Source organism: Macrotis lagotis, chromosome 1 (assembly GCF_037893015.1).
Source record: "Macrotis lagotis isolate mMagLag1 chromosome 1, bilby.v1.9.chrom.fasta, whole genome shotgun sequence".
NCBI lineage: Eukaryota > Metazoa > Chordata > Mammalia > Peramelemorphia > Peramelidae > Macrotis > Macrotis lagotis.
The window spans coordinates 730,950,648-730,978,454 of record NC_133658.1 but is presented as its reverse complement, the minus strand read 5'-3'; the positions used below and the strand labels follow the sequence as shown (position 1 = coordinate 730,978,454).

Sequence of the window (27,807 nt, the reverse complement as noted above, 5' to 3'; positions counted from 1 at the left end):
GGACAGGAACTATCTTTCCTTCTACTTATATTAACCAAAACTTAGTAGAATACACATGGTAAACACTAAATAAGTGTTTGACTAAATGATAACAGATGTTATTTATAAATTTAACAGTCTTCAGTGGAAGGGGAATGGCTAAAAAAGAATATTGTTGATAAATATGAGGAAAGGGCTGTAAGGTTTTGTCATAGTTTTTGAGGGCCTAGACTTTTTTTTCAGGCCTTTGAAGCTGAGTTTAAAAGAGTTAAGCTGTAATCTAGCAGGGCAAGGCTTTCTTCCCCGCCCCCCCCAAGCCTTAACCTCACTGGGGCTCAAAGCATTGAATGATCATTGTTTGTCATTGAGGATAGTCTTATGCAAATGAGTTTGAGTCCTAGATCACATTCAGGTTATTTTCAAGACTTTCACATAGTGTCATCATTTCTTAGTATTAAGCTAAGGAGCTTTCAAAGTCAAGTCTTAAACCACAGTTTCCTGTATTTCCAATTCTTCCACTCTTACACACTAAGTCTATTTGTCATCCTCATTATGCCCTCTGGTTCATTATTCTAGATTCCTTTAGCTTCACTTGACCCTATATCAAACCATTATTCCATGGTCAGCTCCCTAGTATCTCTTGTCCCCTAATTTGTATTTCCAATGTGTTCATTTTTGTCTTTGGGTCATAGGATTATAGATTTAGAACTGAAAGGGATTTTAGAAAGCATTAAATACAATCCTCTCCCTAAATTTTCCTCCCTCATTTTATAGGTATGGAGCTTAAAGAGATTAAGTGACTTGCCTTGAGTTCCACTGCTAATATGTGTACCTGGAAGGGTTATGAACTCAGGTCTTCTTGACTCTTCTATCCACTATGCCACCTAGTTGTCTAGGATAATACCCACCTTTCTATTTTTCCTCGACCTTCTAACCTCTCCAGTTATCATCCTATATCCATCTCTTTCAAAACTAAACTACTTTGAAAAGTACCCAAATCTTATTCCTACTCTCTCCTTATCTCCTTTTAGCCTGACTTCTGTCAATATTATATCAAATTATTCTTTCAAAAGACATCAATGACTTCCTAATAATCAAATTCAATGACTTAAAAAACAACAACAATCAAAACCATCATTTCCTGCCTCGAATTTTCTTCTGCTTTTGACAAAAATCAATCTCCTCCTCCTATTGGATTCTTTCTTCTTTCTTGACTTTAAAGATACTATACTCTCCTGATTCTCTTCCTGTCTCTTTAACTGTGCCTTCCGTGTTTCCTTTACTATCTCTTCCTCCTCTTTTCAACTCTTTCCTGTGGATGTTGCCCAAGGTTTGGTATTTGTTTCTCTTCTCTTTCTCCATTCTCTTTTCTTTGGTGACCTTAGTCCCTCCTACAATTTCAGCTGTCAACTTCATATGATTCTCCAGTATGAATCTCAAGCACTGATTTTTCTTCTGAATTCAGGACCACTTCTCCAACTTCTGTAAAGGATATTTCCATCCTAATGTTCTACTGTCACCACAAATGAACCCTTTTGATGTCATCATATTCATCCTGTTTTTTATGTTTGAAATAGAAAATTCTGATTCTTTCTTCTCCCTCAATGCTTATAACTAGTCAATCACCAAGTGCTAGTGACACCACCTCCACAATGTCTCATATATCAGAACTTCTCTCTATTCTCAGTTCCTCCACCTAAAGTAACATTATCAACCACCTAGACTACTGTGTACACCTTCCTAAAAATTTTTCCCTGTCCTGTCTTTTCCACCTTTAATCTGTTTTACATTACATCCTACATAATTCTTCCTTTGCATAGAATAGTTATTTCATCTATTCGGGAACTTCCTATTGCTTACCAAATGAAATTTAAACTTCTTTTCTTATCATTTAAAACTTTCTAAAGTCTATAGCCATCCTCTCTTCTGTACATGTTCAATGATATGTCTAACTGAATTACTTTCCACTTCCATACTTCCTCACATTATCTTCTATGCTGATAATGTCTTCCTTCCTTTTTTCTAATTGTCAAATTCCTAATTATTCATTCAAACCCAACTTTAATGATGTCTCCTCCATGATTCTCAAGAGGATAATGATCTTCCACTTTGGAACACACAGAGAACTTTGTTATCCTATAATATTGTCTCTTGTAACTACTGAGGTTGCTATTTTATTCCTTTGAAGGCAGGGACTGTGTCTTTATCTAAACTTTGAATCTCTCCCAGTGTGAACCACAGTATCATAAATATAGTAGATATTTAACAAATAATTTTGAGTTGAATAATATATATATGTATGTATTATGTATATATGTATATATATATATATATATGCATAAGTATCTATCCATTTTGGGGGGAGTTTTGCAAGGGAATGGGGTTAAGTGACTTCCCAAGGTCACACAACTAAGTATTAAGTGACTGAGGCTGGATTTGAACTCAGGTACTCCTGACTCCAGGGCCATTGCTCTTTCTACCATGCTAAATATCCATCTAAGTATGTAAGTATGTAAAGTATGTAAGTCTCTCTCTCTCTCTCTCTCTCTCTCTCTCTCTCTCTCTCTCGCCTCTGTTTTTAGAAGCTGCTTTTCTTACTTGTTGGGGTTTAATTTCTAAAGACAGGAGGGAAAAAGGAAACTATTTGAATAGGATGAGTAAAGTCTTGGAGTTGACAATGAAAATAAGTTACCATAAAATAGAAGCTAGGTGGCAGAGTGGTGAGATATGGGACTGCACCAGGAGTCAGAGGGATCCCAGTTCAAATCTAGCTTCACTTTCTAACTTTATGATCTTGGTCAAGTCATTTAACCTTATAGTTTCTGCTCCTCATTCATAAAATGTGAATTATTTTTATTATGATGCTTTGTAGGATTCTTTGAAATCCTAAAATTATTGCATTCAATTCTTCATATTGTTAGAGTTGTTATGATTGTCTAAATTGGAGATGTAAGCATGTTGGATAAAAATGGGAGGTATATTTGGATAAGTAAATTCAGGTGAGGTTATAAAAGATCTTGAAAGTAAGACAAAAAATATCTGAACTGGTTATGAAAAGTAGTGATCCACTCAGACTTTTTTTGTGCCAGGGAATAAAATGATAAGAATGTTGTTAAAGAAGATAAATCCTGTTAAAAGAAGATAAATGCAGAATTATAAGGGGCAGAAGGAGTCTGCAAAGTAAACTGGGAGGCTGCTATCAAAGGGCAACCAGAGGATGACAAAGGTTGCAAATGGTGGTTGTTGTCCTTCCTTTTCAAAGAGGACCAAAATGGCATCACTATTATGGAATCAATAACAATGTCCATCTTGTGACTGATCAAACTAATATGATCCCAGAAGGCTTTAGTTACTCCAGGTCAGGCATAAATAGCCCATGTGAATATTTGGAGTGAAGATGTCTCTAAACATGTACATCTCATTTCTCTTTTGAGCTAATGTAATTCTGCTTTGTTCATAGTACACAGTGCCTTCTTTGATGCAAGCAAGCCATGCTTTGCCAATTCCTTTGTCGGTGTCTTCTATGTCATGCCATTGATTCCAATGTTCTCCAGAGAGAACTTGAGAGCATCCTTGTATTGATTCTTCCTACCATCACATGAGTGCCTTCCTTGAATAAATTCTCCATAAAATAGTCTTTTAGGCAAAATTATGTTTGACATTTTAACAACATGGCCAGCCCAACAGATTTGGGCTCTGCAGTAAAGTTTAAATACTTAGCAGTTCAGCTCAAGAAAGGATTTTGTTTCTGGTACCTTATCTTGCCAAGTGATCTTTAGAATTTTCCTTAGACAATTCAAATGAATGCAATTGATGTAGGCAAATATGATTTTCAAAAAGTAGAAAAAGGTAAGATTCTGGAACATAAACTTGACAAAAATTCCTGGAAAAATTCTAGAATAGACCATTAAAGGGATGATACAAGTAGTACTTAGAAAGGGAAATGGTAATCATTACAAGCCCTTATGACTTCAATGAGAAGTCCTTGAAAAAATAACCTACTTTTCCTTCTTGACAACACATGCTAAATTGGTAGATGTGGGAAATGACATCAAGGAAATTGTTAAACGAGGAAAATGGTTGACCTTTCCCACACTCCACACATACTATCATGGGTTAAGGTGAAACATTTGATAAGTTCTCTCAGAATTATAGCACAACTAGGTGGATTGTAGTAGATTGAATGTCTTGATTCCAAAAATATAGACTAATGAGAATCAATATCATCTTGATTCGAGGTCTCTAGTGATTTACCACAGGTGTATCTCTATGCTCCTTTTATTTTTTTATTTTATTTTTTAGGTTTTTTGCAAGGCAAACGGGGTTAAGTGGCTTGCCCAAGGCCACACAGTTAGGTAATTATTAAGTGTCTGAGACCAGCTTTGAACCCAGGTACTCCTGACTCCAAGGCTGGTGCTTTATCCACTATGCCACCTAGCTGCCCCTCTATGCTCCTTTTAGTTCAGTATGTATAGCAATGACATTAATGAGAACATAAATGGCTTAAGAGGCAAATTCATTTAGTTGAAAAGCTAGATGACAACTGTGACCCACAAAATTCTTGTCAGAGTGCAATAATGGGTAATTTAAAAGAAATTAACAAACTATTTTTTAAAAAAATCAACTACAGAATCTTAGATTGAAGGTAAACTTGGTCAAATACAAATTCATATGAAAAAGACATGGGAAATGTAATAGAATCAAAATTCAATATGTGTCATCAGGATGACTCACAGCCAAGAAAGTTCATGGAACTTAAGTTACATCAATAGAAATATAATGTCTAGCTAGAACAAAGGAGGTTAGGACATCCTTAATGTTTTCCCTGCTTAGAGAACATATTGAGCATTTTGCTCAGTGCTGAACAATTCAGGGAGGAACTTTAACAGAAACAGATTACATCCAAGACAAGGAAATGAGGATGCTAAGTAATTTCATAATGATGAAAATGATAATGTTGATGATGATAGCTAGTACTTTTAAAGTAATATAAGATTTGCAAAGATCATTGCATATTATTTCATTTGATCCTCATAACATCCCTTGGAGAGAGGGACTATTATTATTATTATTATTATTATTATTATTATTATTTATTATCACCATTTTACAGATAAGGAAACTGAGATTAAGAGAGGTTAAGTGATTTAAAATGAAATATACAACCTGAATTTGAATTCAGGGCTTCTGACTCTAAGTCCAAATGCTTTCCATTAGCACCACACTGACTATGAAGTTGGCTTTAAAGAACCTTAAGGGAAAATCTGGTTTCAGCCTTCAAATATTTGAAGGCTAGTCATATGGAACATGAACTGACAATTTCTTCCAGGGTCCAATGGGGCAGAACTAGGACCAATAGACCTGAATTAAAAATAAATGCTTTTGGGGCAGTTTAATGAATAGTTTTCTAAGAATCACAATTATTTGAAAATGAAATCAGTTGCCTTGGGAAATTCCCTACTCCCTCATTACAGATGCCAAATAAGAAGCTCCACCACAATGACTACAGGGAAAGACAGTCAGGAACTGGTACCAGAATCTCACAGATATACTGCCAGGATCAAGCCTCAATGGACTCTCTGTTTCCTCCTGGTGATACAACAGGGATGGACTTGGTTAGTTTTTCCAAAATGCTAATTTATCCTTCAGTTTATGACTGTAGGTGGTTCTAACCTAAAGAGGGCCTGGCATCCCAAGTCTCCTGAGGGCTTCAACTCAGGTGCCCTGAAAGCCTTTCTTGTGATAGCATTTCCCATTTTAGACTCCTCTTTCTCATTCCACTTCACTGGAAGATGATGAAAGGGTAAATTCACTTTCTTTCTGTCCCTGGTACTGCAGCTCACTTAATAATCAGTCTATCAAAAAGAATTTCTTGTTAAATGTTGGGGAGTCAAAGAAAGACAAAAACACAGTCCCTCCTCTCCAGTAGCCCACTTCCTAATGGGGGAGGCAATATACAAATCACCATGTACAAACAAGATATGTATGCAGTCTAAATGAAAGATAGTCTGAAAGGAAAGACATTAACAGTGCAGAGATCAAGAAAGGCCTCCCACAGAAAGCAATACGAGTAGGGATTTGGAAGAACCCAGGAAAGCCTAGAGGAGAAGAGAAGGGGGAGCATTCAAGATTTGAGACATAGACAATGAAAAATCAAGAATCAGAAATGGATTTCATTTTAGAAAGAAGTGCAAAAATGTCAGTGTCACTGGACTGTAGGACAGAGGTGTCGATGTTATACATACTTGGACAATAACACTCCTTAATGCAGCAAGCCAGATTATAATGTAATTGGAAAACATTTATCAAAATAAATAAAAATAATTAGAATATAGATAATGTTAATATGTACTTTCTGAGTCAGTTTGTGGCTTGCAGGGGTACTTAGATATGACTTAATGGCCCCTTAGTTTCTATTTGAGTTTGACACCACTGTGGAAGAGTAAACAGAGAATAAAGTAATAAGAAGATAGGAAAGGTAAGAAGGAGCCAAGTAGGAAAATTTATATATGATCCTGGAGGCAATAGGGAACCACTGGAGTTTATTTAATGTGAGAGAAGAGGTGAGATGGTTGGCTCTGTGACTTCAGGAATTTCATTTTGGATAGAGCATAAACTGTAGTGGTGAGAGACTTGAGGCAGGGGAACCAGCCAGAAGGTTAATGGAATAGTCCACTCGTTAAGTGATGAGGGCCTGCACCAGGGAGTTGGTTATGTAAGGAGAGAGATGGGAACATATACAAGAGATGCTATGAAAGTAGAAATGGCAAGACTTATTAATAGACTGACTAAATGGGTTGAGTCCAAGTGAGTATTGAAAAGGTTGTGACTTTGAAGTTGTGAAACTGAATGATTCCAGTCACTTTTATCTCTTTCTTTTCTTGGAAGCAATAACAGGCATGTACTGGTGCTCCTTTATCTAATCCTTTCCTTCCCACCCTGAGCTTTCCTTCCCACACCTCTCATGAGGGTTCACTTCAATAATGACCTTTATGTCTCACTGGATCTAGCCATTACCACTGAATACTGGCTGCCATACCCTTTTAGTTTGATGACCTTCAAACTTTAAAAACTCTGATGGCTGGAAGATTCTTAGACCTGTATGCAGGATTTCCCAGGTAATAGTCTTTGTGACCAGTGGAATATTGACTAGTTTTCTTTAAGTTTTGGTATTTGATGACCTCCTTCCATAGGGTGGCCTTAAGTGAAGACAGCAGCTGCTATAGAATCTGTCTCAGAGATTCTAAGAGTTTATCCCTGGGAGTTCAATTCAAGGAAGGTGCATCAAAGCAGTGATTGAACTACCTGAGTCATTATAATAAGCACTCTTTCCTATCTGCTCTCATTAATCTTTCAAAATCAACTTCAGTAAAATAACATATTAGGTGATGTTGTAGATAGAGTACCTGGTCTGAAGTCAGAAAGACCTGAGTTCATTTCCAGCCTCAGACACTAGCTGTGTGATCTTAGACAAGTCAGTCCCCCCTGTTTGCCTCATTTTCCTCATCTATAGAATAAGCAAAGAAAATGGCAAACTACATCAATATTTTTGCTGAGAAAATCCCAGTTGGGGTCATGAAGAGCTGGACATGACTGAAGAATACTGTGTTGCATTGCAAAATGAACCACTATACTCATTACCTAAATGCTGACATTGCTAAGTCTTTCTAGTTAATACAATATGTTTATGCCCATTTTCTTTTAAATTTCAACTATTGCCCACCAGAATACCTCTGACCTTTTATCCCTGACTAATTAACACATGGCTCCTATGTCATTTTTTCTTATCTTCCATCCCTCCCTTCCCTGGCCTTTGAATTCACATGCACTTTCTTATCACTTCTATATAGTTGAGCTCATCCTCCTTCCATTTTCTGATAAGCATTGTCAATTATCACAATTCTCCTTGCTCCATTCTATGTAGTGGCAGTCTAAAGACAAGTATTTAAAAGGTAACTCATACAACTTTGGGTTCATAGAACATCTTTGCAATTCCTCATTAGGCTTATGGCCAAGAAAATCGTTTATTACCTCTAACCCAATAAAATCATTCATACTAATTTGTTAGTAAGTAATGATGACTTGATTTCATACCCTTGCTAGGATATATCAACAATGCCTTCATCTAAAAATACATATTTCTAATGTAGGATTTCTAGTACCTTTACCAGACTTTTGTGTGCTTAGCACACAACTGGAAGATAGGTGCTAAATGGTTGTTTGATTTGTTTGTTGGTTGGTTGTTGTCCTTCGTTTTCGAAGAGGACCAAAATTACATCATTATGTTGGGGTGAAGGCACAACTGTGACTGATCAGACCAATATGAGATTGGAAGGTTCTACTACAGATCAGGCACAAATGCTAGCTGACTGGTCAACTGATTTTTGTGAGAGATATTTTTGGGCAAGTTGATCTTCCTTACCCACCTCAACTAGTAACACATGGGTGGCTACCAACTCCACTTCCCCTTGGTGTCCCATCCTGTCAGATAAAGGTCATTCTGAGCACAGGATGCTATAATTTAAAAACCAGATTATCATCCATATAATTCAGCTTTTCCAATCATCACCAAATGAAACTAAGTCAGAGTCTGGATACATGACTCTGTTTTTTTAGTTGAGGAAATGCTCTTGATTAAAAAACAGATTTTTCATAGTGATACTAGAGTTAAATAAGTCATTATCAGCTTCCTACAGATCTTCCAAGAGCAATTCTCATGCATTATGGAGTCCAAATTACGGAAGCAATCTTCACAAGGGCCACTTCCCCAGTGCTAGCGCCCGCTGTGATATGATTCATGTCTTTTGTTTTATGCTTGGAATTTGGGGATGTTTATGAAAAGTAGTTATAAATAAGAGTCATAATTCCTCCTTTCACAAGATTCTTTATTTCAGAAAAATGAGTATCATATCACGTACAGACGTCATATTATTTCCATCCTCACTGCCACCTGGTAACCTTCTTCCTACCACCTTTACTAGAAATATCCAAAACCTATGGTGAACATGTAGTACCTCTGGGTAACATGTCTTATTCCTACTATTGATCACAATGTTATGACATAGATTTGTTGTAATTGAACCAAAGCAATTTCTTTAGGACAGGGAAGAGAGGTCTAAGGTTGAGGGCAGTAAATGTATCTGAAAGGCAGGACACTTTATTTCATGAAACCAGGCACTATGTCTATTTACAGTTACAATTCATTAAAATACTCCAGATGGCAGGTGAATCGTGAATGAATACTTATGTATGACTGTGACATTTTCCAAAGCATGACTAGAATCACTTCCAAATTAAACTATGGTGATATCATTTTAAAACTTCTAAGCTACATAGGTAATACACATACAGGTATATCTTATACACATAAACATACATATAGGAGAAAGTTGGTCACCTAAACTTTTTCTCTTCTTCTGCTTTACAAGAACTTCTGATCTCATTGATAAGGACAGAACATATTACTGCCAGACATAGCCCAGAGAAGAAAATAAACTTCAAAAGAAATAAATTCAATGATCTATTTTAAAGTTATGATAGTTACCTGGAATTTCCATCTCACTCTAAGGTTTGCAAAGTGCTTTTACATATATTATCTCGTTGTTCTTCTCAACAATCTTAGGATGTAGGAACATAAGTGTTATACCCCCATTTTACAGATGAAGAAAATAATAAACTAAGCTGTCTATGACACCAAACTGTTAGGACATCTCTATCTATAAAGATCATGATGGGGTAGGAACAACAACATCATCAACAATAGCAAAAAACATATTGGAAGAAGGCATCTGAAAAATGTGAGCCTAAGTCAATATAAACATAGGAAGTTAGATGCCCAGTTCCTTGAGGCATTGAGAAGCCCTGGGTAAATGATAAACAATATGTTGTAGTCAACCACTGAACTTGAGTTCCAGTTCTGATTCTTTATTCTTATGTCACCAGGGTTAAGTCTCTTAACCTCTTTGAACCTTAACTTCTTGAAAAATTCAGATGACAATCCTACCTGTAGTTACCTCCTGACATGTCACATTAGGAGATTCACAGGCACAGATGCCAGCTGTGAGATCGCCAGTGGAGCAACAACTTCCTCATCTTCACTCCCTGGGGGTTGTGACCTATGAATGTGCCCTTCCTTAAAACTGAAGCCTGTGTGAGATGGAGAAGGGAGACTGATCAAATTCCATTAAAGTCCCCATAATACAACCCTGTGAGAGCAAGGAGCCTTAGACAGGATTTGTTTACTCTCATTATCTGTAGTTTTTTTAGTTTCCAGTTTACTGACCCTCATTATCAGCATGAGCTTTAAACTTCTCTTTTGTTATTTCAAGGCTTACTCTGCAGTTTCCAGAGGAGTTACAAAATCAGAAATAAAATTTGTCATTGACAGCTGACTATTTGAAATCTTAAAGGGACTGAGGTTTCTATATTCTAGAAGATTGATTTTCCTAAAAGAAAAAAAATCTCATCTTAAAGAAATTGGGAGAAAGTCCAGTGAGTTAGAGTCCAAAGAGTGCTTCTTAAGTAATCTGTTTGCATTTCTAAAGACCTTACTTTTCTTCCTTTTGAAGAAATTTTATTAAAGAAAGGATTAATCAAGAAAAATTTTTTCAAACTTTTATTAGAATAAGAGGGCAATTCCCTCCTAGTGTTTTCACTTAGTAATATCACATTTACTGGAAGCTAACAAAAAGAATCAGTGGCAAGATTGAGATTAGAACCCAAATACCTTCAGTTCAGAACTAACATTCTTCCCATTTTATCAGTGTTCCCCATTAAAACATGTTTCAGTTATTGATTCAAAAACAAATTTCAGTCTTTGTTTCCTTACCTGTCTTCTCTCTTTTGTATTGCACTCAATGCTCTTTAGAGGTCCAGGTCTAGAAGGGAAAAGGGTAGAATTCTTTAGCTATATTATCCCAATGCCTAGCAGGTTCCATGATGGCTGATAAACAGAAGTTAAGAGGGAGGAAGTACATAAGAAGAAAAGTCTAGTCACATGACATGATCAAGAGAGACTTCATTCTCAGTAATAATAACTCTTTATTAGCTCTGCCCAATAGCACTCCATCAATTCTTGTTACCTATTTTCATTGGTGTTTTTGGTCTTACTCGGGGAAGATATAGGGGAGAAAGGAATGTCTGTATAGCAGGAGATGATCACTACTCTCTTGCAACTATTGCTGTAAAGTTATAAATTAGGATGGCTAAAGATAATAGAATTTTTTCATCTTTCTGAGACTAGATGCTTTGTATTTTGACATATCTAAAAATTCCCTTCATTCTTCATTTGGATAAGGTCAGTAAACGTTACTAAGCTTGCCACAAAACTATTTTTTTAAGGCAAGAGTTTCCTACCCTTTTCAAGTTCCTTACGAAACTATTCTAATTAAAACTACAATTTTTTTCACAACCTTTATGAGAACCTTTTTGTTTAGCTTCCTGATCAGGAGAAAAGAAATAACTCACATTTAAATGACGATCATTTAAGATTTACACAGTGTTTTCATTGCAATCTGTGTAGCATGGTAGACAAAATGCTAGATTTGGAGTCAGGTGATCTATCTCTGCCTCTGTGTGACCTTGAGAAATGTATTTAATCTTCCTGGGCCTTAGTTCCCTCATCTGCAAAATTAGGAAGTTGAGTCTAAAGTCCCCCATCCTGCTCTTAATTTATGATCCTATGGCATGTGAGGTACAAAGCATGAATGTTACCATCAATTCTCTCATTCTCTCTCTCTCTCTCTCTCTCTCTCTCTCTCTCTCTCTCTCTCTCTCTCTATCTATCTATACATATATATCTATATATATATAGATATATATATATAGATATGGTCTATCCTGCCTCTGACTCTGTTCCATAACTTTTAGTTATGTCAAGAGCGGACACTCAGGGATTATGCTGTCTCAGTGTAAACTGAAGTCCTCAGTGTTATATTATTTAGGTTTTTTGTTCTTATGTTTCTAAGCCCATATTTATACATCAACTTCACAGATAGACATAGATTTCTGAGATGGCTAATCTCCTCAAGGTTATGTTTAGATATCACCCCTCTCTCAAGGAAGGATAGTGTATCTTTGTTGGCAGGTAGATTTAAGAAAAGGGAAAGCTGGTAATTATTTTTCCTAGGTGAATTAGGAAATCGAATTAATGACATGACGTTGCCTGAGCCTAGATTTATAAGTAGCATATGTTCCAAGTGCACCTCTGCTATTTTCTTGTTCTGGTATACAACTTCTGCTTTCTAAAAGAAACTAGCCCACATCATTTTCTCTTGTTTGGCTCATTTTCATTTCCTCTTTTAGTAACAGCAGTTAATAAAAATTCCATAAGCTTTTTGGGTATTACCTGCCTTCTCTGTGCATACATGCCGAATATTCCTAACAAGCTGATCTATTTCGTCTTCCTTGAGTCTGACATTCCTTCCATCTCATACCTCTTTCTTTTGTATAGGTATTCCATGCCTGGAAGGCACTCACTCAACTTCACCTGTTGTAATACTTTGAATACTTTGCTTTTTTCCGGATTCATTTCAAGTGCCATCCCCTACAGGAAAACACTCTAGTTTTCTCCTACCTCAATTTTTTTTTTGTAAGGCAATGGAGTTAAGTGGTTTGCCCAAGGCCACACAGCTAGGTAATTATTAAGTGTCTGAGGCTGGATTTGAATTCAGGTACTCCTGACTCCAGGGCCGGTGCTCTATCCACTGAGCCACCTAGCCACCCCTTTACTACCTGAATTTATTTTATACTTACCAATTTATTAGTCTGTGTCTCCAAGGAGAATCTAATCCCTTTAAGGGTAAGCTCTAGATTTGCCACTGAAACAGGGAAAGAGAGTACTGAACATAGAGAACATTATATTTAAAGGGCATAGTCAATATTTATAATCCTTCAAAAATGTTTTATCAACAGAATTAATTCATTAAAATAGAAAACTATTAGATATTGCATTGTGGCGAATTCCTTTATTGACCCATATGATTCCTTTTTCACCCTACATCTGTGAGTACTTCTCAACTTTTTTGTCTCTTCTTTTCCTCTTGTGGGCTGGTATCTGGTTACCTGTACCCCTGATCAACTTTTTACCATTCTTGCTTTGGACATGGCATTGGTGTTGCTCATTATAATTTTGATAAATATTGTTTTTGCTTTCTAACTTTGTATCTGTCTGCTCTTAGCTTGCAGATATTTATCAATATTTGTTGTATTGAGTTGAATTGAGGGCAGAACTTTTTTAATCTCTTTTTGTATTCCCAGTACTTAGCATAGTTTTTGGCACATAGTGGCTACTTAATGTTTATTGAATGAATGAATGCATTTATGCACAAGATTTTAGATTATCACACAAACAAAGGGTCACAGATTAACATATTTTAGAACTGGATGGTACTTTAGGGGTCATCAAGTCCAGCCCTCTCAGATGTTCTCCTTCACTCAACTCTCCCCCATGACTCTAAGAAGCTATAACATGCCCAGTGTCTATCTTCTAGTAAGCCAATTTAAGCAGACAGGAAGATAAAGCAGGTTGAGGGTAACTGACAGGTCTCAAACCCATCAGTGAGTTAGGGAATGTCTATCCCAAGCATGGGAAGACAGAATGAGCAGATAAGAACAATTTGTTACAATAGTCATGGAGGTGACTGAAGAAGGCATTATGGACTACTTAGAGCCTGGTCAGATATTGAAGACACCAAGGTCATCCACTGCATTCTGGCCATTGCCAATTGTCCTGACTTTTGTCTTGCCACTGGACTTCAATGATTCTGGGAGAGAGAGCAAGGATGATGAATTTGAGCAACTCTGTCTCACTTAAGTCTAATTCATCGTAAGTCAAAACATTACCCTATCATTGGTCCTCTTTGAAATGAAGATAAACAACAATTCAGCCTGCTTATTTTGTTGTTGCTGTTCAGTCATTTTTAGTCTTGTCCAGCTCTTTGTGATTCCATTTAGGGTTCTCTTGTAGAAGGTCCTGGCATGGTTAGCCATTTCCCTTTTCAGTTCATTTTACAGATGAAGAAACTGAGGCAGACAGATGAAGAAACTGAGGTAAGAAACTCTTGCCCAGAGTCATCCAACTAGTAAGTATCTGAGGCTGGGTTTGAACTCAGGAAGATAAGTTTTCCTGACTTCAAGCTCATAGAGATAAATGAATATGCTTAAAATCACCTAGGTAGTAAATAGGAGAGTTTGGATCAGAGCCTGGATCCCCTAACTCCAGTTCTAGTGCTCTGTCCATCACCCTGTGCTTTCATTCACTCTCTAATCTTCTCAAAGGTTGCTGGTGTCAGACACTTTTGTAAATAATCCAGGAAAATCCTTTCCTGAACAAATTTGTATTCAGAAGACAGCTGGGATCCCAAAAGCTTAATGATGTTTTCCAAAATATTTTAGGCGGGACTTTTCTCATGAAGACATTTCTCAGGTAGTCAAAAGGATTTGCTTCCTGATGTTGTCTGTCCTTTCTTTGATGGTGAAGTTTCTTTGATCCAGGGGGATGGAATGTTTATCCTGGCTGTCAACAATGCAACGCCCAGGAATTATTTTTGAAAATTATCCCATGTAGTTTCCCAGAAGTCACACAATAAACAAACTTCCTTGGGGGCAAAATAAATTTGTGACTTACATTAGTTCTTATAAATACTTTATAATCCATCCTTCAGTTACTGCCATAGATCTTTTCCAGCTAGTCCAATAGAGATTCATTTGGGTTAGTTCATTGAATTCTTTCTGGTATGAACTATATTTTGCACTGGAAGTTGAAAAGTTATTTTGGGTTGTATATATACTACAGGCATTTGGATTTGTTTTTGCTATGATAAATATGATACACATGTATATATCTTAGCTAGGTACATTTGTATATGTACACACACACACACACACACATATATATATATATTTGACATATATATGTACATTCACACACACATATATATATATATATATATATATATATATGTATATATCCAGGTATGCTTCCTATTTTATTTTAGTATTATCAGGAAGACTTAAATACTCCTCTTGTGAAACTCTGTAAATGTTCAAAAGCCTTGGGGAATTGAAGAGACATTACTATCTTTCCTTTCCTACTTTCCAACAAATTCCACATAGCTTTCTAAGTTCCTGTAGTCTACGTGGTCTCCAAAAATATCTAAACAGTAGGAAGTAGAACACAAATTAATAAGAGGATAGGATATGTGAGTAGTGTGGTGTGCTTTGCCCACATCAGTTAAGCAAGTTCACATAGGTTTGTCTAGAAATGGTTCACAGGAAGCCAAGAATAGAAGTCTTCCATTTGTCTCCTATAATTTCCTCTCCCACCCTTCTTCAAGAGAAATTTTGATTCCTGTCAAGAGGAGAAGTAGGAGGTTGGAGCAGAGACTGACCACTCTGCTCTCCTCAGAGAGAGGGAATATTGATTAGAATTGTTTCTGTCTGCTCCTTGAAATATTAGTCTAGAGGAAATAATTTTTAAATTCAGACTACACTCCTGATTTCTATCCCATAATGGGATAGCTACATATCCAAGACTTGACTTCCTTATCACCAAATTCCAGTTTCACATTGAGCACACTTAGCCAATAGTAAATAAGCCCATTTGTCCAAACAGATAATAAACATAAATCAAAATAACATACCTATCAAGGTAAATGTCAGATAATATATAGACTGAATGAGCTCACCCATGGAAGTGAGATAACTCAGCTCAACCAAGAGAGTCCCAGATCTCACCAAAGGGAAAATCCCTCGAAGTCTCTAATGTAGTTATCTGGGGTTAAGGACATGATAAAAGATGCTGGCTTCTCTACATGTTGGCTTCTTCCCACTCTTTCTCTGCCATCAGAGACCTGAAGTAAGTCTGGAATGGCACCCTTGTGTCTCCCTTTAATCCTGGAAGCCAGAACACCAGGATCTCTCCTCTCTCAAGCTTTCACTAATTCTACCCCTCATGCTGGCGTGGATCACGAGTAACCAATATCCACCAATGAGGAAAGTCTTATGCAAATGGGTTTTGTGTCACCTGTTACATAAGGAATGTAGAATTACTTTAATCTTTTAAGTACTAAAAAGACACATTTGATTTTATCCAAGTCAAAATTCCAAGTTTGTTGATTTTATCTTCTTTCTTTGTAGGAACAGTGAAGATTTATATATGTATTTGAATATGAAGAATTTTAAATTTAAAAAAATCACTTTCTCTTGGTCTCTATGTCTCCTAAGCTTTTAAAGAAACGCTGCATCATTTATACCACTTCACAAAAAAAGCTACAAAACTTTCTTTTTTTTAAAAAAAATAACATCTTGACTTCTTTGCCAGGGACCAAATGAAATTGTAGAATAACTTCATTAGCATTGTTATTATTTACAATTACTATTGGGAAAGATTTTGGCAAACTTTGAAATGTACTGAAGTAGTAGAAAGTTATGTACATGAATCATATAAATATGTATCATATAGCTATTTATGTATGTAAAGGAAGATAGACATATCGATGTTTGTACATGCATATCTATTTTTATGATAATGAACTAATATATTTAGAATTAGAAACTATATACATACATAATTTTTTAGATTTAGTTTTCGATCCAAGTACCAATAATTCCATGAATTTATTACCTTATCAATATTAACATTCCTCAAATGGTAGATATCTTTACCAATCCTTACTATCTTAGAATGTGTAACTCTTGTCCACATCCTTCTGTAAATCTTTCCCAGGGAATCTACTCAATAAACTCTAGATATCTTGGTATATAGCATTAGTATCAATTAAACATAGACCATTCATCCCTTGGGTTTTACCTTGCTCTTGCTACAAGACTGCTTCTATTTTTATGTACTCTGCATCTCTCAGATGATGTAATTTGTAATTTCTCCTATATAATTTTTTTGGTGGAAGAGAAAGAAAGAAAGAAAGAAAGAAAGAAAGAAAGAAAGAAAGAAAGAAAGAAAAGAAGAAAAAAAGGAAAAAATAAAAGTAGGAAGGGAGGGAGAAATAAAGAAAAGAAAGAAAATCTGTATATATATGCATATATATGGATTTCTTAAACCCTACAAGCATGCAATATTAATGAATGAATGAAAAAGTTCTTATTAAACATTTATTATGTGTCACGTATGCTATTCAGTATGCTTCCATGTTAATTTATAATGTTGATTTTATTAATATATGACAGTAAAATATGGCAGTAGTTGTAGTCATATTTCTAAAAAGTTATACTGAGAGTCCAGGAAGTATATTTTTGGTTGTCCTAGGCTTCACCAACAGAAGATAGATAGATGATAGATAGATAGATAGATAGATAGATAGATAGATAGACAGACAGATAGATAGATGATAGATAGATAGCTTGTTCTATAGAGATAGATCGAGAAAGATAGAGACAGAGATAGACATATATATATATGTGTATATATATATATATACACATATATATATATATATATATATATATATGTTTCTATGCTTGACTTTTAAAGCCCCTCACAAGGTGGTTCCCCCTGTTACCTTTTCAATCTTCTTACACTTTACTCTCTTCCATGACCTAGTGACACTGGCTTCCTTGCTGTTCCTTGTATAAGACCCTTCCTTTCCTGACAGAATTTTTACCAGCTGACCCTATGCCTACAATTCTCTCTCTTTCCTCATCTCTATCTTGTGATTTCTCCAGCTTCCTTCAAGTTTCAGTAAAAGTTCCACCTTCTATGAGAGAAGCCTTTCCTAAATCTCCCCCGAATACTGCTGACTTTTTAGATTTCTTCTAATTTATCCTGTAAATGTCTTATTTTTACACAATCATTTTACTTGTCCTTTCTCCCATTAAACTGTGAGTTCCTTGACAGCAGAGACCATTTCTTACCTTTTTTGTGTTTTTACAGCAATTAGCACAGTAATTGACACACCACAAAGGCTTAATAAATGATTGATGATTTGGCTTATGTTATAATTTATCTTTATGGGGAAATGATAAGGGGTTTGTCCTTCTTTACTAATGTTGGCACCTTTCCTCTAAGAGAGCACTTTCATGGGAGTCATTGATAATGAATCTGATAAAGGGTCACACTTACAAGCAATTTAGCCAGTTAATAATTTATTCATATAAAAAATAAAGAATACAATGAAGATCTGAGGCAACCTGTAACGTAGCTACCTGGGTCTTTTTGTTTTCTTCTGAATCACAGCATGGCCCATAGAAGATATAGCCAGAAAATTGCCTCCTCTTCCATCTCTGCACTCACCTGATTGGTTTAGCTGGGTGGTATAGTGGATAGAGAACTGGACTTGCAGCCAGGAAGACCAGGGTTTGAATCCTGCCCAACATTCTTACTAGCTTTGGGGCCTTGACTAATTCACTTTATCTTGCTCATCCTCACTTTTCTCATCTGTAAAATGTAAATAATGATCACACCTACATAATATAGTTGTGATAATTGAATGAGATAATTTAGGGAAAATGCTTTGTAAATCTGAAAGCACTATATAGTAATAATTTTTGGTTATATTATGTAATATTATATAGCAGGTCCCAAAGTCTAGTACAGTTTTAAGTTTTTTTAAACACAAGATTTCACATAGACTTTGGGCAAATTCTCCAATTATTTAGATTTATTTGGTCACCCTCCTTCTGGCAGAAGGGGCCTAGTCTGGTCAGTCTGTTTAAATAACAATACAGCTAATTTATATGTGGTAATCTAAAGTTAGTAAGGTACTATACACATACATAAAAATATGCATATCTAACATCTATATGCACCTATATTTTTGCATGTATATGATATATACTATATATAAAATATACAGTTTGTATATATGCATATATATGCCCATGCACAAACACACACACACATGCACACATATTTTATATATATATATATATATATATATACATATTCCATGCCTACACTCTGCCCTTATATCTGAGTTACATTTTCTATTCATGCCAGAATGATGGTTATATGAAGGGAGAGAGACTACCAAAGTTGTTTTTGAGAATCCTGGACTACAAGAAAGACTAAATGTCCTTCTACTCTCAGGGGAAATACCAGTGAGATAGACAGTCTTCTGTGATAGGGCAAGAGGAGGAGGCATGGTATCTCTCCATTGGCATTGAAGATTAACTGCCTCTCTTTCTGCATTTGACCTTTGAAATTCAGACTTCCTGATCATATAGGGGACATCTGTGATGTTTGGGGGCTGCTGTTGGAGCCAGACTTTCTAAACAGGATGAAGGCATCTGAGGAATGAGACAGCTGCCACTGGACAGAGACTTCCTGGCTTCCATGAACAGACTAGAGAATTCAGACAAGTGGAAGCATAATGGACACAGCCAACTCCTTTGGCCAGTGAATGAGACTGTTGGAGATTATCAGTGAAGAAGAGACTCTGTGTAGTATGGGATGAGGCAAGAGCTTTAACAACAGCAGATCATCAGTGTTAAGACTACAAGATATTATGAATCCAATTAGAATGGTGAAATGAGAGAACAGTGATGTTCAGCGCTCTCTCCACTTGTTCCCCCTAGTTCCTCTATCATTCTGATCTTGGTATTCCTTCCACTTATATTTGTCCTTTCTCTCCAGTGGTTAATAAACTTGCACTAGAAGAGATCTGTATTTGGGGTATGTAGGGGGAATAAACATTTATTAAGCAACTACTATATACTAAGCTTTGTAAATATTATATGAACTCAGAAATAATCTTTTGACAGTCTCCTAAATCCCTTTTTTTCCACAAAATTGTTCATTTCCCAAGACTTGCATCAATCAAGAATTGGATATCCTGGAAGGTAGGTAGACTTTGGTGGGGTTGCTGAATAAACAATCCTCTTAACATTAGTTCTTCATTGGCCAAATAACTTATTGGCTTTGCTCTCCAAATAGGATGCTTTGTAGGAGCTACATGGAAAATCCCTCTTTTTCTCCAATGGATCAGGAATGCTCTTTTTCCCAACTGGAAGGTATGATCCCAGAAATGTCAAACTTAGAGTTACAAAAGAGACACATTGAGTTTAAAATCCACTCCAGACATGAAAGGTACGAGCTCAGACAACTTTCTGACCTTTTAGAGCATCACTTCTTTCCTCTGCAAAACGATGGGGTAGAAGTAGCATTCTCTAAGATCCTTTTGCAACTCTAACTCTGTGATCTTACTCAGGCAATTTCCAGAGCTGATGTTACCAGAGAATCTTCTCTGTTGATAGAATTGTTTCCAGAAGATAATGAAAATCAAATTCAAAAGTACCTCCTTCTCCTCCTCCTCCCCATAGAAATTAGAGTACATGAACATTGTCCAGGCAAACATGTCTATCTATATCTGTCATATCACTCTGTGATGGGCACAAGTACTTATAAGAAGAAAAATGAAGGCATTTTGTAGTGGAAAGCAGGCTAGATTGGTAGTTAGAAGACCTGACATTGAATCCTCACTTTGCTATTTTCTACCTGTATGCCTTTGAATAAGCCACTTAACTTGTCTCAAGTCTCTAAGACTTAGTTTGCTTTTCTATAAAAAAGATGATGATGATGTTTATTCTTCCTTCTTGAAGAAGACAAGGACATCAGGGAGGTGATGCCATGAGATACACATGAATTGGATTGGGGGGGCTGTGATAAGTTACCAGCCCTATTTTCTCCTCTGGAGTCATCTGGGTCCAGTGGCCAAATATGAATCAGAATGACTGGAGATGACCCTGGATGCTAGGTAATCAGGATTAAGTGACTTGACCAAGGTCACACAGCTAGTAAGTATCAGGTGTCTAGGTCAGATTTGAACTCAAATCCTCTTGACTCCACTGCACCATCTAACTGCTGGTAAAATTATATGACCTCTTGGATTAATCTATATCTGAGTGCAAATCACCACAGGAATTGGTATTGAAGTATTTAAACCAAATCTCTAATTATAGAAAGGTAGCATTTATACTTTGTTACGAGAGATTGTAGCATCAATGAGAAAGCGAAGGAAGAGTTCAGAGAGAGACAGAAGGCATTCCTAGTCCTCTTGAAATCCTATTGGGCAAGGGACAGTCTCTTTGCTAGACTCAGTCACATATGGTCTGCAAGTTCTATGAAGGAACAGGTTTTCCTTGGTTTTCTAAGGATCTAGTTGTCTGTTTCACAGTTGTCCAGATCTATTCTTCAGTTCAACCCATTTGGCCAAGGAAAATGCCAACCTGGCCACTTTCACATCTAGGGTTCTGTCCTTTAACAGCCTAAGTCATGATTCTTTGACTCTGAATTTAGTTCAGAACTCAACTGTCTGGAAATCCAGTTCTCCCATTAATCATTGTTCTATTCTTGTGTCAAGGAAGTCTATTCCCCTTAAAGAAGGCAGATGTACACCAGGGAGTCTGGTCTAGTATCATTAAACCACCAAGCAATCCTGCAAGGCTGTCTGGTTTGTTATCCACAGAAGTCTGGTTTGCTATCTCTGTCCTTACAGATGCAACTGGACTCCAACAAAAAAACATTTCTTAGTCACAGGAGGGAAGGAGAGAGCTGTTGCTAGAACTCATTTCCAATTTCCAACCCATCATATTTTTTTCCATCTATGGTGCTTGCCTTCCTATTTTCTGTACTCTACAAAACTGTAAAGACACTTGTTGCTCTCATTCAGAGTCTTAATTTTGCTGGGAAGCCTATTTATTGGTAAAACTGCACTGTTTTAATAAATTGTGCTTCAAGTTTTGTGCCCCAGTCTACCTTAATTTTACATATCCTTTGATCATTTATTTAGTGGAAAAGCAGCTAAATTCTCTGAGTTAGTGAAAGGTGATGAGAGAAGACTGGAAAGGTAGAGAAGTAGCCAAAGATATTTGAAATTTTTTCAAGACTTAATTAGCTCTCTATAAGAAAGATTATTAGAGGGGAGGGGAGGCTAGGTGGTGCAGTGGATAAAGCACCGGCCCTGGAGTCAGGAGACCTGGATTCAAATCCGGTCTCAGACACTTAATAATTACCGAGCTGTGTGGCCTTGGGCAAGCCACTTAACCCCATTTGCCTTGCAGAAAAAAAAGTAAGATTATTAGAGACCTTTGGGACTCTGCTCCTTATATTCACAGCAATTTAAAGATAAGTATGGAATTTTATTTCACCAAGAATAACCTCAGTAGCCATTAGAATCCACAAAATCCCACTTTTGTGGACTTTTTGAGATCACTGCTACACTATTTCCTTGACTTTACATGAATGGAATGTTTCTGATGGAAAAAAATAACATTTTTATTTTTCCACAAACATTGCTTTTTACCTACAATTCCTCATCTTACACTTGTAAAATTGATTTTTTGAACCAACTATAAGACTTTACATTGTTTCTATTAAATTTTATTTCATTGGATATAAACCAAAGTTCTAGCATATGCTTTTATTAGATTAATAATCATTTATTTGGTCAGCTAGGTAGTACAGTGATAAAATGCCAAACTCATCATCTTGAATTTAAATTTGATCTCAAACTCTTACTAGTTGCATGACCCTGGACAGGTCACTTAACCCTGTTTACTTCAGTTTTTTCTTCTGTAAAATGAGCTGGAGAAGGTAATGGCAAACCACTGTGCTGCAAAGAAAGTATAAATGAGGTCACAAAGAGTTGGATTACAACTAAAAAAACTGAACAACAGCAACAAACCATTTGTTTTGTTTGTGAGGCAGTTAGGTGGTACAATGGACAGCCTGAAAGATTTGAGTTCAAAATCAGCCTCAGATACATAAGAATTGTATGAATCTGGGCTACTCCCTCAAGGTTTGTCCGCCTTAGTTTCTTCAGTTCTAAAATGGAGATAATAATAGCACCAATCTCCCAGGGTTATTTTATGGATCCAATGAGTTAACATGTGTAAAGTGCTTAGTCTAGTGATTGGCACATAGTAGATGCTTAATAAATATTTGTTTCCTTCTTTCCTATTGCATCAAATAGGAGCTCTGGACTCTTTCTCTTTATATTTTAATTTTAACTTTTCAGTTTAAAAATTAATCTTTTTCTCTCTTTGACCCTGTAAGACCAACACCAAAACACAAATTTTAAAACTCATTGCAAAACTGCTGCCAACCAAGGCAAATAAGCCTCTAACCTGTAGATGACCAGAGCCAAACAGAGCAGGTTAGAGACAGGAGGGTCAGGAATCAAGCAGAAACTTAATTTCAAAGTAAGAGAAATGGTTCACAAAAAAAAGAGGCAGATTAGATTATGTGCCAGGACCGCCCCCTCCCCGGGGGGACCTGCTCTAGTGAAGCTAAACCTTGATCCTTATACCAATGGCCATGCAGTAAGCTGTAGCTCTGACAATGAGGGGTAACTGCAATAATGAGACACGTCTGATTCATAGCAGGGTTTCATGATCAGAACTTGTCCAAGTGCTTGTCCCAGGTTAGAGAATAACTGGTGCTGGTCAAAGCAAAATAATCATTATATTTTGCCAGAGTGTGAGATCATCCAGAGGGTGAGAACAAAGGATTGTTATTATGCCAAGTTCATGGCCCAGTTTGTTTACTGACCCTTAGCTAAGGAAAACAGGGTGTCTCCTCATATATTGATGTTACATAGTCCAACAAAAGAAATTTTGACACTAGCTGTGTTTAAAAATGTGTCTTTTAAAATATATTTTAATCCTGATGGTATCATTCAATGAGTTAGCCATCCCTCCTAGCTTTTTTTTTTAGTTGTTGTTTTTTTTTGCAAGACAATGAGGTTAAGTGTCTTGCAAGGCCTCCACACAGCTAGGTAATTCTTATGTGTTTGAGGTTGGATTTGAACTCAGGTACTCCTGACTCCAGGGCTGGTGCTCTATCCACTGCATCACCTAGCCCCCACCCCCATCTTTAGTGGGAGAGCACCTATCTAGTTCTGAGATTCCTTCTGATTCTGGTACATAATCAGAGAATAAATCAATCTCTGTCAATATTATCTCTGTGATAATAGGGGCCAGAAATATAATGTAGGAACTTGAAGGAGTAAGGATCAGTTTCATTGGTATAAAATACTTCCACATGAGGAAATTCCCTCCATTCATTTAAGTTGGCACCTTCTCTGCATTATTATAGTCTTCAAGAATTGCTTATAATACTGTCACTTGCCCAAGGTCACACAACCCATGTGTCAGGACAGGACTTGAATCCAGTTCTTCCTAATTTAGAAACCAGTTTACTATACACTACTCTACAATGCTTCTCTCAAAAGAAACTTAAAATCCATAGGCAATCCCAAAACTTGAGTTTATCTATTAGTTTTTTAATTAACAAATTTTTACTAAGCACTTGGTACATGCCAGGCATTGTGTTATGTGGTAGCTAAACTATTTTACTAAAACTACAAAGAGATAGCCAGGGTTGCTCACATTAATCATATGTCCACCTGCTACTTCTACTTGGACTAAAAAGCAGAAAGGGTGTTTCTCCCAAAAGAGGGAATGGAGAAATGATGGCCGTGGATAGAGAACACAACTAGCATCTTAATAATAAGGAATTATACTATTCTGTCCAAAGGTTTTGTGTCACTCTGGCAGGGAAGAGACATGAAATATTTTCATTTTTCCTATAAATGAAAATTTTCCTCAAACATGCAAAAGTGAACATGCTAAGTTCAGCAGGTTCTACTAAAACTTTCCCATTTAAAGATGATTTTCAGACAATTTAGATGACACATAAAAGATGACAGAGCCTTCTGCAGAGATGGTTAAAGCATGTTAGATTTTGCAGAAAATGAAACATTTCAGTTCTGAGGTACAATTGATGTCTTTTATTTTTTTTAATTTTTTTTTTAGAATTGATGTCTTTTAAATGGTGCCTTATACTTCCAGCCTTCTGTGACACAACAGGTATGGGAATATGAAAAAGAAAATACTTTTTTTGATTATTTATTAAAATCATCCACATTCCCATTTGCCTTGTTTTTCTTTTTTTCTTTTCTTTATATAATTTGACCCTATTGACCACAGGTGAGTGGTCTTTGACCTGGGTTTTTACTTTAGGTTTTAATATTTTTTATTTCCTTTAATTTATTTACATATTACTAAAATATTGTTGTTTAAGAGTAAACATAATACCCCCTCCCCCAGAAAAATATAAAACCACATGAAAAATAAAATGAAAGAGGAAAAAAGTGTATTTCAGTCTGTGTTCTGATACCATCAGATCTGTCTCAGGTAAATCACATTCTTTATCCTAAGTCCATCACAGAAGTTACTTCCATATTTTTCCACAATTGCTGTTGCTGATTGTAATTCCCTCCATCCATTCCTCCCCACTATGATACATTATATTTTCTCTTTCCTTTCACTCTGTCCCTCTTCAAAAATGTGCTATGGGGAAGCCGAGTGGCATAGCGGACCTGGCGCCAAGAGGCCCCAAAACCCACATCCCACCCCAGAGTCCTAGCAACCACCCAGCCCCATGGCCCTGGACAGGCCACCCAATCCCACCACCTTGCAAAAAGTAGAAAAGAAAATGTGTTATATCTGACTATCCTCTCCTATGATCTACCCTCTGCTCTATCACCCACATCCCTCCTCCCCTCCCCCATCCCCTTTCTTTCCTTTTTCTTCTGGATGTCTATACCCTATTGAGTGTATATGCTGTTTCCTCTCTGAGCTATTTCTGATGAGAATGAAGGCTCCTTCATCCCCCCTTGCCTTCCCCCCTTCCATACCATTGCAAAAGCTACCTGAAATATTTTATATGAAATATCTTAGCTTATTCCACCTCTCCTTTCTCTTACTCCCAGTACATTTCCCTTTCACCCACTGACTCCATTTTAAAAATAATACCTTCAAATTCATCTCTCTCCTGTGCCCTGTCTACATATGCACCTTCTACCTGCTCTATTAAATGAGAAGGTTCATATGAGTATTATCAGTATCATCTTTCCATGCAGGTATACATGCAGTTCATCATCATTAAATCCCTCATAATTTACTCTTCTCATCCACTCTCTCTATGTTTCACCTGAGTCCTGTACATGAAGATCAAACTTTCTGTTTAGCTCTGGTCATTTCAACAGGAACATTTGAAACTCTCCTGTTTCATTGAAAGTCCATCTTTTCCCTTAGAAGAGGATGTTCAGTTTTGCTGGATAGTTGATTCTCAGTTGCATTTCAAGCTCTTTTGCCTTCTGGAATATTATATTCCAAGCCCTATCAGCCTTTAATGTGGATGTTACTAAGTCCTGGGTAATCCTGACTGCAGTTCCACGATATTTGAATTGTGTCCTTCTGGCTGCTTGTAATATTTTCTCTTTGACTTGGGAGTTTTGGAACTTGGCTATAATATTCCTGGGGGGTTGTTTTGTTGGGATCTCTTTCTGAAGGAGATCAGTGGATTCTCTCAAATTCTTTTTTTATCCTCTGCTTCTAGGATATCAGGGAAATTTTCCTGTAGAAATTCTTTAAAAATGAAGTCAAGGCTCTTTTCCTGATCATGACTTTTAGGTAGCCCAAAAAATTTTAAATTATCTTTCCTGTATCTGTTTTCCAGATCAGTTGTTTTTTCAGTGCAATATTTCATGTTTTCTTCTAGTTCCTTCTTTTGGTGTTGAATTATTGTGTCCTGATTTCTCACAAAGTTATCAGTTTCCTTTAGCTCCATTCTACATCTGAAGGATTTGTTTTCCTCAGAGAGCTTTCTTATCTCCTTTTCCATCTGGTCAATTCTGCTTTTTAAAACATTCTTCTCCTCCTCAGTAACTTTTTGGACTGTTTTATCCATTTGACCTAAACTGGTTTTTAATATGTTACTTCTTCAGCATTTTTTGGATCTCCTTGACCAAGCTGTTGAACTTATTTTCATATTTTTCCTGCATCTCTCTCATTTCTTTTCCCAATTTTTCTTCTACCTCCCTTGTTTGATTTTCAAAATCTTTTTTTTGAGCTCTATCATAGCCTGAGCCCAACTTCTATTATTTCTTGGAGTCTTTAGATGCAGAAGCTTGGTCTTTCTCATCTTCAGAATGTGTGTTTTGGTCCTCCATGGGATCAAAGTAATTGTCTATGGTCTTGTTCCTTTTTTTTGTTTTGTTTACTTATTTACCCAGTCTATGCCTGGTTTGGGGGTGCTTCCTGAGCTTTTGGCCTGTTGAATAGCCACAAGCTCACCCCTCTGGGACACCAGACTGCAACCAGAGTTTGAATGTGGCCAAAATGCCAAAGTCTTGTCCCAGGGACAGAGGACAGACCTCAGATGTCTCCCTCCACTTCCTTATCTTCCATGGGCTGAGTACACACCCTTCTGGGCAGCTCCACAAACCTGCTTCAGTCTCCTGGGATCTGGGCTGTGCTGAGGGCTGCAGCCATGCTGAGGAGAGCCACACTGGCCTGGGCTTTGCCTTACTCCAACAGAGGTCTCCCTGCTGATCTTCCAAGTTTTCCTCGGTGCTCCCTGGGGTGGCAGGTCAGGAAACTGCTTCTGCTGACAGGCTCCCAGGGGCTGTTACCGGAAGGTTGAAGTTCCTTTGCTCAGGTGTGCTGCCACACTTTTAACACCATGGAACAGAGCCTTCACACTATTCTCCAAGTTACCTTGGGCTGGAGAATTGTCTCACTGGATCTTTCTGTGGGTTCTGTTAATCAAAAATATATTTAGTCATAATTTTAAGTTTTTTGAAATATTTAGAAGAGAGCCCCTAAGAGAGGCTGTTTTCCTGCTGCCATCTTGGCTCCATCCCCCCTTATTTTTCTGGTTTTTACCCCTCTTATTTTTTGCCTTGTTTTTTTAATTAAGTCAATGATTTTTTCCATAGTGCTAATCATATATATATATATATATATATATATATATATATATATATGTATATATATGATATATATAACTTACATGTTTATAATATGTGA

The 27,807-nt window shown here is 36.7% G+C and overlaps 1 protein-coding gene across 4 annotated transcripts in view; it reads right to left on the bottom strand.

Annotated features, from left to right (window-relative positions):
• The window catches only part of SLC46A3 (solute carrier family 46 member 3), a 55,427-nt gene extending 44,496 nt beyond the window's left edge, over positions 1 to 10,931 (bottom strand). For 3 of the 4 annotated variants that reach the window (XM_074216141.1, XM_074216140.1, XM_074216136.1), the window contains exons 1-2: positions 10,808 to 10,931; positions 9,983 to 10,125 (exon numbers count right to left, since the gene is read on the bottom strand). The gene's annotated coding sequence lies outside the window, so the exon portion shown is untranslated. The remainder of the gene's footprint in view (positions 1 to 9,982; positions 10,126 to 10,807) is intronic. The other variant, XM_074216137.1, reaches the window with a different exon arrangement.
• Positions 10,932 to 27,807: the final 16,876 nt, after the last annotated feature.